This window comes from Chlorocebus sabaeus, chromosome 12, assembly GCF_047675955.1.
Source record: "Chlorocebus sabaeus isolate Y175 chromosome 12, mChlSab1.0.hap1, whole genome shotgun sequence".
NCBI classification, from domain to species: domain Eukaryota; kingdom Metazoa; phylum Chordata; class Mammalia; order Primates; family Cercopithecidae; genus Chlorocebus; species Chlorocebus sabaeus.
In genome coordinates, this window is record NC_132915.1 from 24,031,443 (window position 1) to 24,046,185 (window position 14,743).

The window sequence follows — 14,743 nt, forward strand, 5'->3', positions numbered from 1 at the left end:
TGCAGTTTTATATTTTGCTATTATATGTTCAATTAGGTTCTGTTATGTCTACAATTTTAATACTAAAATATCTTTCAAATGTTCACGTCAGAATATAGTTCTTCTTTTAAAAAATCTTACAATTAAAACATTTCTTGGCAAATACCTTAATGTTCCTTTAAATGATGGTGTTCCCTATGACTGTAAGAGATTAATCGATTTGTTCTAAATTGTTCAAAATCTGAGCCTTTTCATAGAAAAGCAATTTTCAAATATGTCACTTTCATATTAGGCCCATATACACTCTATTAAAGGGTTAACACCGTTAATTACTGCTTCAAAAACATAAATTATAATCAGACATGCACAAATATAATTAATTGCTTTAGAAAGAAGACTACATTTCTTTTCAAAAAATTTTAGTTCATTTAGTCAGTCATGATATATTGATTGAATTTACTATTCCTAATGCTGGGAACACACAAGGGTATAAAAATTCAAACTGGTTTCTGCCCTAAGCAGCTTAGTAGAGGAGACAGAAATATTTACTTCATAAGACAGAGAAATTTCACCTTGGAAAGTTGAAAAAACTACAAAGTGCAAAGAATGTCCCTAAAAGGAGGAGTTAGTCTTTGGAAATGATGCTTAATCTGAGATCTAGAGAATGCTTTAAAATTACTGGATGGAAAGAGAGGGAAGAAGGTCCAGGGATAGACATCAGGGGGTACAAAGTCTCTGTGGCAAGAAGCAGCATGGTAAATAAAAGGAATTTTTAAAAATCATTTAACTTAAATGTAGAGACTGAAGAGAATCTGGTAGAAGATACAGCTAGAGAGGTAGATAGGACCAGGCCGTGCTAGTTACTGTATTCTTTGTAAAAATGTATTGTGTTTGCTTCCTATCAAGAGCAATGGCAAAGAAAAATAGAGTTTAATTTAGGGAATAAAATGATCAAATTTGTGTTTGAGAAAATCCTTCCAGCATTAGAGAAGGGAACAAAGATGGATCAGAATTCGTTTTGGTACTGCCTGGCAATTGTGGCATGCAGAATTCTATGATAGTTCCCAAAGTCCTTACTTCCTATGTATATACCCTATGTAATCCATTCTCCTTGAATATGAGTAAGACTTATGAATAGGGTGGTATTTCACATTCATGATAAGGCTATGTTACATGGCAAAGGTGAAGGAATTTTGAAGATGTAATTAAAGACTTTGAGATCAACAAACGGAAATTATCCTGGACATGAGCTAATCAAGTGAGTCCTTCAAAAAAAATTCAGCCCTTTCCTAAAAGAAGAGATTCAAAACAGGAGAGGTTCTGCTGCTGGCCTTCAAAAAAAATAAACAAACATATTGTGAACTGCCTATGGAGACATCCACATGGAAGGACTTAAAAGTAGACTCTAGGGGCTGAGAACATTCCCTGGTCAACAATTAGCAAGAAAACAGTCCTCATTTTTATATCCACAAGTAACTGAGTTCTGCCAACACTGTGAATAAGCTAGGAAGAAGGCCCTGAACTCCAGACGAGAAAGCAGCCTAATCAACACCTGGATTTAAACCTTGAGCCACCAAGCAGGGGACCCTCTCTGAACTTCTGTTCTACAGAAATTGTAAGATAATAAATGCAACATGTTTAAGCTGCTAATTCTGTGGTAATTGGTTATACAACATGGAGACTATCACAGCAGTTCTTATAATAGACCTGATGGAAGATGATGGTAGCATGGCTAAGCATGGTGGCAGCGTTGGAGAGATATGCTTGAGAAAAATTCGGAAGATAGAATCATCAGCACTTGGCAGTGTATTGGATGTTAAGTATGAAGGAGGGGTGTTAGGTTTTCTCCAAACTTCCTAGTTAGCTGAATTAAATCCAGGATCTACCAATTACTGAGATAAAGAATATCCTAAGAGGACCAATTGTTTAATGGCTGATGGTGAGTTTGGATTTCAGCAGTTTAAGAGTTAAGTAGCTCTGAAACATTTCAGAGTAAATGTTTCAAAGTGATTATGAGAGTTAAATGATATATCAGAGTGTCTGCCCTAGAGTGAGCATGAATAAGGTTTTGATTAAAAAAAAAAAAAAGAGGCAAGATATTTAAGAACACAGATAATTTGAAATTGTTGGGAAAATTTGGAATGTGTGTTGATCAGAGAAAGGTAGTAGAATTGATGGCAATTACAGCATATTTGAGATTAGTGACTAGGAATACATGCCTAATGTATTTTGAGACTCCCCACAGACAATTCTAGGTGTTTTATGCAAGCTGGGAAAGTGGACAGTAAGGGCCAATTTCCAATTAAGTTTTGCCAGATCCATAAGATTAAAGGACAGTTAAAAAAACAAAAAGGTGTTCAGGGCATTGCTGTTACTGTAATGACCCTATTCACATAGGCTCTATTATGAATAGAGAGAAGAAGTAAAGAAACCAGATAAAAAGAAAAGAAATAACCTGTTGGAGAAGGGAAGCTGAATTTAAAGGAAAACAAGCAACATAATTCAATATAATTAAATAGCTAATTAAATACTCTGAAATGAATTTGATGCGTAGGTCATTTGGTTTTGAGTTTTGTTATCCATAGTGATTATCTTCTTAGGAAATTTATGGAAAAGAACTACATTTAAAGAAAAAAAATTATGAGATTATTTTAATTTATCCCTTTTCTCTCAAAAAAGGGTAAAAAAGTCATATAGTAGCTAAGATGGCAGATTAAAAAGTCTTTTGTGTAAATACTGTATTTGTTTATATATAAAAAGTCAATGAACTTGACATCTGGATCATACATAAAATCATGGTTAACAGATTATTCTTTGAAGTATGGTTCAGTTTGAATATGCATACTAGTAATGTGACATTAGGCAAGTTACTTAATGAATTCCATCTCATTATCTCTAAAGTGGGCATAATAATAGTAGATAACTAATGAGATTTTCATGATAAGTAAAAGATAGAATGCACTTAGCACAAAATTTGGCAGCAACTCTGAGACAAAATTACATATTGTTAAATTTTACCTTGGTTTAACTATACAAGCCTCATGTGTTTAGAAGGTGAATACTGAAATGATAGTATGGGATGCTAGGGAAAAAATGGTATGTTATATGGAGAATATATTATATAAAATGACTGGTCTAAAATACTGTAAACATTTCCAAATGGCTGGTATCCTAACTAGCACAGTCATACTAGGCAGGGATACATGTAGTAGGTGTTCAATAAATCTTTAGTAACTGAATAAAGAGGACAATACTATGCTGATTATTATTATCTAAATAATAGTCAGTTAACTTTTAAGCAATTGTCATACTGCATTTAATTATTTGGTACCATTAAAAATACATGATTCAGGTATTCTTTTAGCCTGAATATGTCCTCCATTATAGAGGGAAACTGAAACAACATTAACAAAAAACAAATAAAAATAGAACCACTTATTTTCTATAATAATTGGCCAGTAAGAAATTGCTCTCCTTTCATACTGCATACAGAAAATTAGAGTGTTAAGCAATTTGAGTTTGCTAGACAGTGTGATTGGGTAAATCAGAATGATAATTCAGAGGGCACAAGGGCTACCAAATTAGTTATTCAGCAAATGCTCCTTTTATAGCACCCATGAGGCCCAATTTTTCAATTTTTTATTTATTTTCCATGTACACCTGTTTAGCTGTTAGATTTCTTCTCTCCCCTGCTAGTCTCTTGCATCATTTCTTAAGAACTGCACATACAGCGATATTGTAAATTAAATAAGTACAGGGGAGAAGTGGGAAAAAAAAGAGTTCTCAAGAGAGGGAAAGGTGAAAGGACACTAGAGCTCAATTAAGTGATTTTTACCCTACATTACTGTAAAAGATAATCCCTTCAGAAAATATGGCATTAAATAGGTTCAATTTTATTTTGCCATAATGGTTTATTTATTTTTTAAATAAAGAGTTAAACGTGTTCTTGTTTTTGAGGGAGATGTGTAGCATTAATCTATTTTAGTGTCCTCCAAATCTCTTGCAGTAACATTCCCTGTACCATAACCAATTCACTGCAACACCTGACACTTGCAATGTAACTTTAGATTATGGTGTGCAATTAGCTCAAATCTTTCCTCCTGTGACATCAACACAGTATTTGGATGGAAAGTTATCTTGATCTGTTTCATCTAGAACAAATATGGTACGGATAGTTTACCCTGCTATTGACTTAGAATAAGCCCAAACCAAGAAATCTGGACAACAGAAAGCGAAATGAGAGTATTCATCAACCAGAGACTAATTGGACTTTGGGTGGGAAATACAGGTTTTAAAGTACTGACACGGTGGATGCCAGAGATTCAAATTGTTCTTAAGGGGAAAAAGTTAGAAGTCAGATGGTAACTCTCTTGATTTGGATGCTGTGCTGGTTTTATTGCAAGAATACAAGTAGCATTGCAGTAGTCTCCTTTGGCAACGCTTTTTCCTCATTCTTGATGTGGTATAATTTAAGGGTATGAAACACTTTGTTAATTTTTTGTCACATTTATCCAATTTTGGCTATTCTCATTATGACAGCCATTGCAAATTAGCAACCCATGGCAAATATATATATATATATTTGCATGTATATATGTATATATACACATATATGTATATGTATATATTTGTATGTATGTGTATATATATGTATATATATGACCAGGTTGAACCTCTTGGAGTTCCTACAATTTTTCATTTATCTGAAACCACATTCTGCAGTTAATTCATTACTCAGAAGTTATATCCATTCTCTATTTTTCCCTATTGGCACAATAGAAATTAACCTTTAATTAACAGTTTATTTGGAGGTCTGAGAGTCTTGACCAGATCAAAAACAAATAATCAAGCAAATAACATCACACATAAAAGTCTTCCTTTATTCACATCTGGCATTAAGGCATTTAAAACTGAATAAAATATAATTGGCAAATAACCATTTAGATGACTATATAAAATCATGTTAATAATTCCCTCCTTAGTTTTAAGTTGATTTGACACCATGTTTATCCAGCATCGAATTTGTGTTTACACTTTACACTTAACTTGAATTTTTTAATGCCATTGAATTTTATGCTTAAATTGTATCAGAAGTAAATTGTCCTAACAAAGCAGAGTTTTTTCATTAGTTGGTTCTTTTTAAAAATTGTGTTTTGTATTCTGCCACCCATTTTTTGTGTTTTTTTTATTAGAGGGAGCAGGTAACGTGGTGTCTAGAAAACAAAGTACATGCTTCATTTGGTCCAAATTTGCAATTTCCTTTTAGTGATTTTCTGGTTGCATATCTTTTGAACAAAGTATGTATCATATTTTATGTTAAACAGGTGATCTTTATTCATTTCATTTTTTATTTACAAAATACTTAAGCAAAGAAGCACCACTATTCTGGTTAATAAAGTAAATGTTGAAGTAAAATTGCAGAATTTTCTGAGACTCTAGCAACTCTCTGGAAAAACCAAGGCTCTTAACAGGTGGTGACTGCATTTTCTTCATCTAACAATAGCAAAACTTCTCTGACCGAAAGATTTTAAAGAATTGACTCAGCACATTTCTTAGCACATATTAAGTACTAACTTAATGCTTGTGGTACTTCATAGATTTTAACTGATGTGGGCTTACGTACTGTGAGCATAATTTTAAAGTTATTCTTAAAAAGTAAAGATGTCCAATATCCACTAGGAATGCATATTGAAATAGCTATCTAAATTTTGAACCATAACTCTTCATGTGGAAACTATAATAATGTACTTACCTCATATATTTAAGAAATTAATATGGAAAATCAAATAAAACAATTTTAAGTGTCTGGTGCATGTAGGCACTCAAATATTGGCTATAATTATTACCATTTTTTTACATTACATTGCTAAGTAATGCTCCAATCATTCTTAATATTTGTCCATTAGTTGACTTTTGGAAGCTTTTTCTTACTTTCTTTTTTCACCAGTTGAAAGTGAAATGCTACTTGTCAATCTGACCTCAAAGACAAGTGAAGTAGTTTCCTCACCATATCCCACACAATGACCTGAAACAACTCAGTGGTGTTTTCTTCTTGGTGCCTACATCTTTAGGGAGAATGGTATTTCCAAGATAAATAGTTTCATGTGTTTGATGAAAACTCTTTTCCGAAATACACTTGTTGCCCCGTAGGTGAGCCTAAAGAGACAGCAAGTGAGCGTAACAGGCAGCCGGTTTACCAGCAATCAGCTTAAATAAGGCAGTATGTGTGGTGGTTAACGGGTCTGATTGCAGGGATTAGGTTTATATCTTCCCTTCTAATTGTGCCAATATTTTTAGGAAAATAGGGTTCTGGGATTTAAAAAATAATACTTTGGAAGCAAAATAAGGTAATTATGTTAGTGAAGTTGTGTTTTCTAATTACAAACAATAAAAAACTGTGATATATATCACAATGAGCTGCTTCAGAAATGCAAACAATGCATTGAAAAAGAGCTTTTAGAAATATTCAATTTATCCAGCATATCAGATATTGAAACCAATAGACCCTGATAAGCAACAACTATATTAAACCTTTCTATTGTCAAAAGTGTTTTGCACATCTTTTGTAAATGATAGCGTATTAGCTGACGACTTCAAGTTTGAAGCCATAGAATGGGCTTTTAAATATATGACCTTAAAAAATAAAGTGCAACATAGGTAAATTTACCTTCTTCCAGCCTCTCCAAAATTTGATTCATTACTTTTACAATACAATAAGATTTAATACTCTTCTTTTGCTTAACTACCAAAGTATTGTGTTTCTATTTGTAGTGGTAGTCATTAATAATAATATATAATATCGTTGCACGATCAATAGATTGGAAAATTATTTGAAAGCCATCTTTTCTAACTTTTTTAAGTTAGTGAAGAAATATGGAAAGCAAACTGAATTCTGAATTTGCTTTTTATTTTTGCTGTATCATTATCACATCAGTACCATAGCTACCTAAGCCGGGCAACAGTACTATGCATCATGTCACTTATGAATTTTGATCCTACACTATATATATCAAAAAGAATAAAGATGCATGCAACTATAATATAATCTTTTTAATAATGGGAGATGGAAGTTTATTGCTGCAAACTAAAATTTCCACTTATTTTGTAGCCAAAATGAAAATGTTCCATATGACAAAATGTCAGTGCATTTAAGAACAAATGGATCACCATTCTGTAAAGGTAAGAGAGAAATTATTGATTAATGTTGCTAGTTTGACTTTAAGTTCTGTAGTATATGCGTAGAGCTGAACATTTTCCCAAGGCACATAATGATATTAAAATACAGCAATTTCTTTAGAGTCTGAGAGACTAGAAGAATTGGACTTCCATGAAAGGACAGTTTATGATCTATGCCAACTGTCAGTACTACATAAATTGATCTTTAAAAGATAATCTCTGTGCTCTGAAAAATAAAACAGAACAAACAACTGCAATAACCAAAGCAAAGCAAACAAAAATACAGGACAAAACATGTTAGGTAGATTGAGTACTCACCCCAGAATCAGAAGATTCAGGTTCTAGTTTCAGTTCCAATAAAAAATTTCACTTACTACCTGAAGTGGGGAATTGGATTGGATCATCACTCTAGATTTTCCAGTAATAATTGTCTTTGACTTGATGGACGGATGGATGGAAGAAGGAAGGAAGGAAGCAAGGAAGGAAGGAAGGAAGGAAAGAAGGAGGGAGGGGGGAAGAAAGGAAGCAGGGAGGGAGGGAGGTAGGGAGAGAAGGGAGAGAGGGAAGATGAGAAGCAAGAGCAAAGGAAAGGGGAGAGAGAAAAAAATATCTTGAAGGCCAAATTACCAGAGTATTTTGTTACAGGCCAGAGCATTGCGAGTCTTTGGACTACCAAAAGTAGACAAACAAAAGTAGAAAAATAAAAAATAAAAAGAGCAAAATAACACAACAACCTCAGTTTCTAATGAAAGTGACATAAACCAAATTCCCCCAAACAATGACATATATGAAATAAATGAGTTAATGTGCATAATTTCTTAAAAGTGTGATAAACAGGCTGAGTGCAGTGGCTCACACCCATAATCCCAGAACTTTAGGAGGCCAAGGTGGGAGAATAGCTTGAGGTCCTCAGCAACATAGCAAGACCCCTGTCTTTAAAAAGAAATAAAAAAATTAGCTGGACATGATGTTGTGCACCTGTAATCCTAGCTACTCAGGAGGCTGAGGCACATGGATCACTTGAGCCCAGGAGTTTAAAGCTGTAGTGAGCTGTGATCATGTCACTGCACTCCAGCCTGGGCCACAGGGTGAGACTCTATCTCTAAAATAAATAAATAAACAAATACAGTGTGATAAACAACGATAAATTATAAATTTAAAACTTTTGTTGCATTTATTAGCAACAGTAGTTGGTTCAGGACGGATCTTTGGCTTGACTTTTGGGGAAACATATTTTAACAATGTGTTTTATGTAAACAATATGGTGCCAAAGAGATTCCACGGAATTCTATAGGCCCAGATTAAAACACTGTATATCCAATTTCAGTGGATCTTGGATGTGTCAGGTATAAAATATGTATGGTATTGTCTACCATTGGAAGTAGTGGATTAACCAGTTGAGGAAACTGATAAGGAAAAGCTTAGCACAAAACATGGCGAAAGCAAGCATTTAAACATTAACACTCCAATGCTATCACTGCCATTTTTAAAAGCTAACAACAAAACAATCTGGAAATTAAATAATCCAAACAATGTTCTGAGATAACTTATGTATAAATTTAAATTTCATTTAAGTTATGTGATTTTGAAACATCGTTTAATGTGAAATAGAACTAATGAAAATGTTCATTAATTTCAAGGGAAGTGAATTAAGAAAACCCATGGAACTCCAGAAATGCATAATTTCCAGATATACAGACTATGACCAAAGAGAAAAGATACGTTGTACAAGTAAGAAAAAAAATCTGCATTACTTAATAGAGCGGGGAACCAATTAAGAACAGTCCCCTATCCGGTTTAATTAGGCTAACTACAGGTAAGGGAATCCTATGGTACAGGGAGGAGCATTAGGTGGCGAATTCTCACTGTCTCTCTCTCATCTATGACCCCTCCACTGTGACAATGTTAAAGATATGTAGTGCTTGACTTTCACCTAAGATCGCCCTTTTAATGTGGAATTTAAATGAATTAACACTTTCACATTACTAGAAAGTGAGCTCCAGGAGTACCTCAATGCTGTACAAGAAGTAACAAATTACTTGCTCCTTTAATGATTTTTCCAGATTATCACTAGATTGTGCACATTTATGTCTCATATCAGCTTTAGTACATTGGTATCTTTCAAAAATCTGTATGCTACCTGTAATAATAAAAAGAAAGATGTTCTACACATTAATCATGCAGTGTCAAGAGCTAAGCTTCAATATACTGCTGAAAATGAAATCACACGATAGAAAGAAGACTTTATTTTTCTATTCTGTGTGGTTGTATAGCTGCAACCCTGACTTATTAATTTGCTCCACTTTCAGAGTTTTAATAAGGCATGTTTGATCAAAACTGGATCTTCTTTGTTTCTTTCTCCCCTAACATATTGATTTTAGTAATTAAGCAATGAGAAAACTCCAAAAGGGATCAGACAACCAAAAAATTTAAAAACAAAAAAAAAAACCTTCTAGCCCAGCCAATACATATATATGTAAAATTTCTCTAAATTTTATTGTTTTCTTATTCATGAATATATACACACAAATATACATATATATACAAATATACATACATGTATATATATTTGTGTATGTTCATGAATGCAAAATATACATACATATATGTATGTATATTTGTGCATAAATATGAATGCAAAATATGAAAGAACTAACTGCAAATGAAGTCAGAGTTAGATTAGAATATGGGTTACTTTTACCTGAAATAAGTTGAGATGCTAGTGTTAAGCAAATACAAAAAACCTTAAGATTTGGGGAAAATGTATTATTTCTCTTTAGCAGTTTCTGTTTACATTGAAGTTTTTAATTCATGTATTTTTTTTAAAAAAGAATTGATCTGCTCATCACTAATGTGACACATTTTAATAGGTGCACATTCTTTTGTAGATCTGAGTGGAGTGTTGACATTACTGAGAATCCAGGGACAGAAAAACAAAACACTGTAGGAAGTGAGGAAATTTTGCTGAGGGAAATAATTACAAAATCAACGTGAAAGGTGAAAAACTCTCAGGTCATGTTTTTGAGGATACTCTGCTCTTTAAGCAACATTTGATTTCTTTCTTATATACAGCTGAAAAACAGGAATAATAAACGGTATTTCAAGATTATTAGGGTAAATAATTATTAGAAATTAATGTTAAACCATATTCCAAATGTATTTTACATGTATATATGTATGTGTGTTTGTGCATGTTTGTATGTGTGTATATGCATGTGTGTATATATTCTTAAAATGTATCTCTAATTATTTATAGCAGTCTACCTGCCTATCTTCTATCTACCTCTCTCCTTAAAACATTTATCTAGTTTTTGTGACTATGCAGAAAGGAAAACGTTATGGTAATGCTAGCAAAGACAGAAAAAGAACATATTTTAGAGTTAAGGATCACATAAATTAAAGCAGACTAGAGCAAAAGGTATTAAACCTGCTCTTTAGTTTCTGAATGTTCATTTCCATCTGACCATAGAAATTAATGTTTTCTTGGGTATTTTTTTTTCTTTTATCTACACCACTTCAGTAAGCCTTACTCTCCACAGCAGTTAGTATTTCATGGGGTAAGTAATTTCTTTCACAGATTTCAGAATACAAAATACATTTAGAATTAAATTTTCTCATTCCTGCTTAAATATAAATGCACAACGGCAACATCAAGGCAATAGGGATTATGATTTTGTAATCTCTCAAGTATTCTCTCATCTCTGCATCTGAAATGACTTTGTATCTGATAGTGCAACAATAAATTATATGCCACTACTATCAGATCTGTATCTGAGAGTACAATAAAGGATATGCCATATGATGAAATTAAGCATCATATAATAATATGGTTATAACTTCATGTGAATATGTTTCAAAGACTTTCATTTAAAGGAGATTTAACTTTTCATATTAGTTTGCATGAAGAAAGCAGCATTGCTCAAATAACATTATTTGAGCACCCACTCTGGGCACTCAAAATATAACAGGCATGTTGGAAGGATGCAAACAACTTAAGACATATTTAATTTTCTTAAGATGAGACAGAAATTTTGCGTAATTTTACACATCATTACTGAGTGATCTTGGGCAAATTCAAGACCAGGATTTGTGTGATTTGACTAAGTCAAATTTGACTAGTTAGAGGATCTCTGGGTTTGACAATAGTGAAAATCAAGTCAGAAATTTGAGCTATATTTTAGATTAGATTAAATTGTCCAATTTATTCATGTAATGCAGATGTCAGAAGATCTCCTGCAGTAAACTATATTTTATAGCATTTTAAGTACTTATACAAACAAATTATCAGCAACATGGGTGGGAAATTTATACTGGAACAAAAAACTAATAAAACATAAGCTAATTCTTGCAAAGTAATGAACAGATTTTCTTACAGTATTGTCACTATTGATAACGAAATTGTTTTAATGGTATAGTGTGAAATTTAGAAGGGCAGTCATGCATCAAAAACACACAAAACAAAAGATAAAAGTTAATTTATAAAATAAAAAGAGAAGGGAAAATGTATTACTAGGTAAGTCTACTGCTCTACTGCAGGGAAACATCACAAACATATCATCATCTATATTGAGTCATAATAGTAGGTCTTTCGAATTTTAATAAAAAGGACTCAGAGGCATACAAACAACATTCAACATTTAAAGAGTGTGGTAAATCAGATTGTGTTCCTTTTGAAAAGGCTTTATGACGCAGTTGTTTATTCAGCAAAACAAAACTGTTTCCTGTGTCCGTTAACAAGCCTGGCTTTGTGCTACACAGACTTCTGTGGGGCTGACTCCTGTTTGGAACCATTTCACACTAATTAGAAATAAGAGAAAAGGCAGTGTTCATAAACGCTACAGCTCTGGGCCTCTTTGAACAGCTCTCTTCCAAAATTAACTCGGTTGTAGCCCTGCGTGAATAATAGCTTTGCAGCAACAGTTTAGAGAAATATATTGTTAATAATTGCCATCTTGCTGAGCAAAATGCTGGAGCAAATTTTACATAACAGTACAAGACAAAATAGAAAGGTGAGTTTGTGAAGGTCTGAAATACGCAGTTTGCAGTTCACTTTTGTTTCTAAGACTCCTCTCATGATTTTGGAGAACACAAACAGGTAAGAAGAAAACAAATCAGTGGCCAATGAAAAATGGTTGCTTAGTTTGTAAAATATTAATTGCTCGTGTTGATACCAATCCTATAGACACAGATAACTATAGAAGTGCAGTTTCTTCTTCACATAACACATATGAAGCAAAATAATTACATTTTAGTTTGATGCAAATAAATATCTAAAAGTAGGTAGAATTATATTTAATAAGTAACAGAAAATTTGCAAAGTTTCTAAATTAAAATATGCCTTAGAATGCACATAAGTTCATGCATAGAACAGACATAGAAAGAAAAGGAGACAATGAGGAACAATTTTTTGAGATAGGAAAATGTAGCAGTAGAATCTAGGGCTTGGCCTAGTATCTAGAAAATACAAGATAAAACCAAAAAAAAAAAAAAAAAAAGAAAAAGAAAAGAAAAGAAAAAAACATTCCAAGAGGAATGCCACTCTTTGAAACAAATAGTTTATCCCATATGCATGTTGTTTTCTCTCATTAAACGAGGTTTCTAAAGATTACTTGTTCGGACTATGCGTTGGACTATATGATTTTTTTCTATGTCCAAATATCTCCTTTCCAAAAAAGCAAAATTGATTTAAAAAATGAAATTGGCCGGGCACAGTGGCTCATGCCTGTAATCCCAGCACTTTGGGAAGCCGAGGCTAGTGGATCACCTGAGGTCTGGAGTTTGAGACCAGCCTGGTAAATATGGTGAAATCCCTTCTCTACTACAAATACAAGAAATTAGCTGGGCATGGTGGCACACACGTACAAACCCAGCTAACTGGGAGACTGAGGCAGGAGAATCGCTTGAACCCGGAAGATGGAGGTTGCAGTAAGCCAAAATCACGCCACTGCACTCCAGACTGGGAAATAAAGAGTGAAAATCTGTCTCAAAAAAAAAAAAAAAGAAAGAAAAAGCAAAGATAATTGGCCATAAGATTAGAAACCCTGCATGGCGGCCTTAAATTAGTTCTATTTGGCTATGGGTTTATGCTCTAATCCAAGGCATGGCAGAGGGAAAAGTTAGGTTCTAATTGGTAAATAAGCAATGAAATTGAATGAGATCAACAGCCTAGACAGACTGTTTGCCACAGAATCTTCCATTCATTTACTCAAATAATTCATTTTTAAATGGCAATCAGATTTCAGGTTTTTGGTATACAAAGGTGAATAAGCATACTCACCCTTGCCCTCAAGCAGCATACACTCTTTGTTTAAAAGGGGGAAAAAAAAGTCAATGACTAATTTGTACAATGTGCTCCAGAAGCACAAAGGAGTCGATTTTCTTGGAAATGAAGGGAAGGCAGAGAGCGGTGAGGAAAAGCTTCATAGAGAACATAAACTTGAGGTGGAAATTAAGATACACGAAGAGAGGTATTCCCCATCAAAAGAAAAATATGTAAAAATCTAAAGACATTAAAAAATAGACTTATTCTGGATTAAGAAAATATGGCACATATACACCATGGAATACTATGCAGCCATAAAAAAGGATGAGTTCGTGTCCTTTGTAGGGACATGGATGCAGCTGGAAACCATCATTCTCAGCAAACTATCACAAGAACAGAAAACCAAATACCGCATGTTCTCACTCATAGGTGGGAATTGAACAATGAGATCACTTGGACACAGGAAGGGGAACATCACACACCAGGACCTATTGTGGGGAGCGGGGAGGGGGCAGGGATAGCATTAGGAGATATTCCTAATGTAAATGACGAGTTAATGGGTGTAGCACACCAACATGGCACATGTATACATATGTAACAAACCTGCACATTGTACACATGTACCCTAGAACTTGAAGTATAAAAAAAAAAATAGACTTATTACCCAACGAATTTCAACAAAGGAATAATGTGAGTAAAATATGCTAAGTGAATCAAAGACAAAAGAATGCCTTGAAAATTGAATCTGCTTTTCTCCATAGTGTATTTCATAATGTATTCATTTGTAAATTCTAAATTCAATTCAGTCAAGCAGACAGTGTTAAAGACCTCGTCAATGCTTTATATGCTAGAAAATGTATATACAAAATGAATTGGAAATCACACCTAAAAAGCCTACAATTAAATAGCAGAGAGACAACAAACTGCATATTAAATAAAGATATCAAAGACTAGAGAAGTGCAAATGAAGGAAAAATATTTTGACTAGAGATGAAGGTATAATTATTAAGAAAAGGGGTCGAGCGCAGTGGCTCACGCCTGTAATCCCAGCACTTTGGGAAGCCGAGGTGGGCGGATCACGAGGTCAGGAGATCGAGACCATCCTGGCTAACATGGTGAAACCCCGTCTCTACTGAAAATACAAAAAATTAGCCGGGCGTGGTGGCGGGCGCCTGTAGTCCCAGCTACTCGGGAGGCTGAGGCAGGAGAATGGCGTGAACCTGAGAGGCGGAGCTTGCAGTGAGCCGAGATCACTCCACTGCACTCCAGTCTGGGCGACAGAGCAAGACTCCATCTCAAAAATAAATAAATAAATAAGGCTGCATA

At 33.8% G+C, this 14,743-nt stretch overlaps 1 long non-coding RNA gene across 2 annotated transcripts in view; it reads right to left on the reverse strand.

Annotated features, from left to right (window-relative positions):
• The window catches only part of LOC103219590 (uncharacterized), a 143,506-nt gene that overhangs the window by 23,604 nt on the left and 105,159 nt on the right, over positions 1 to 14,743 (reverse strand). The window lies entirely within an intron of this gene.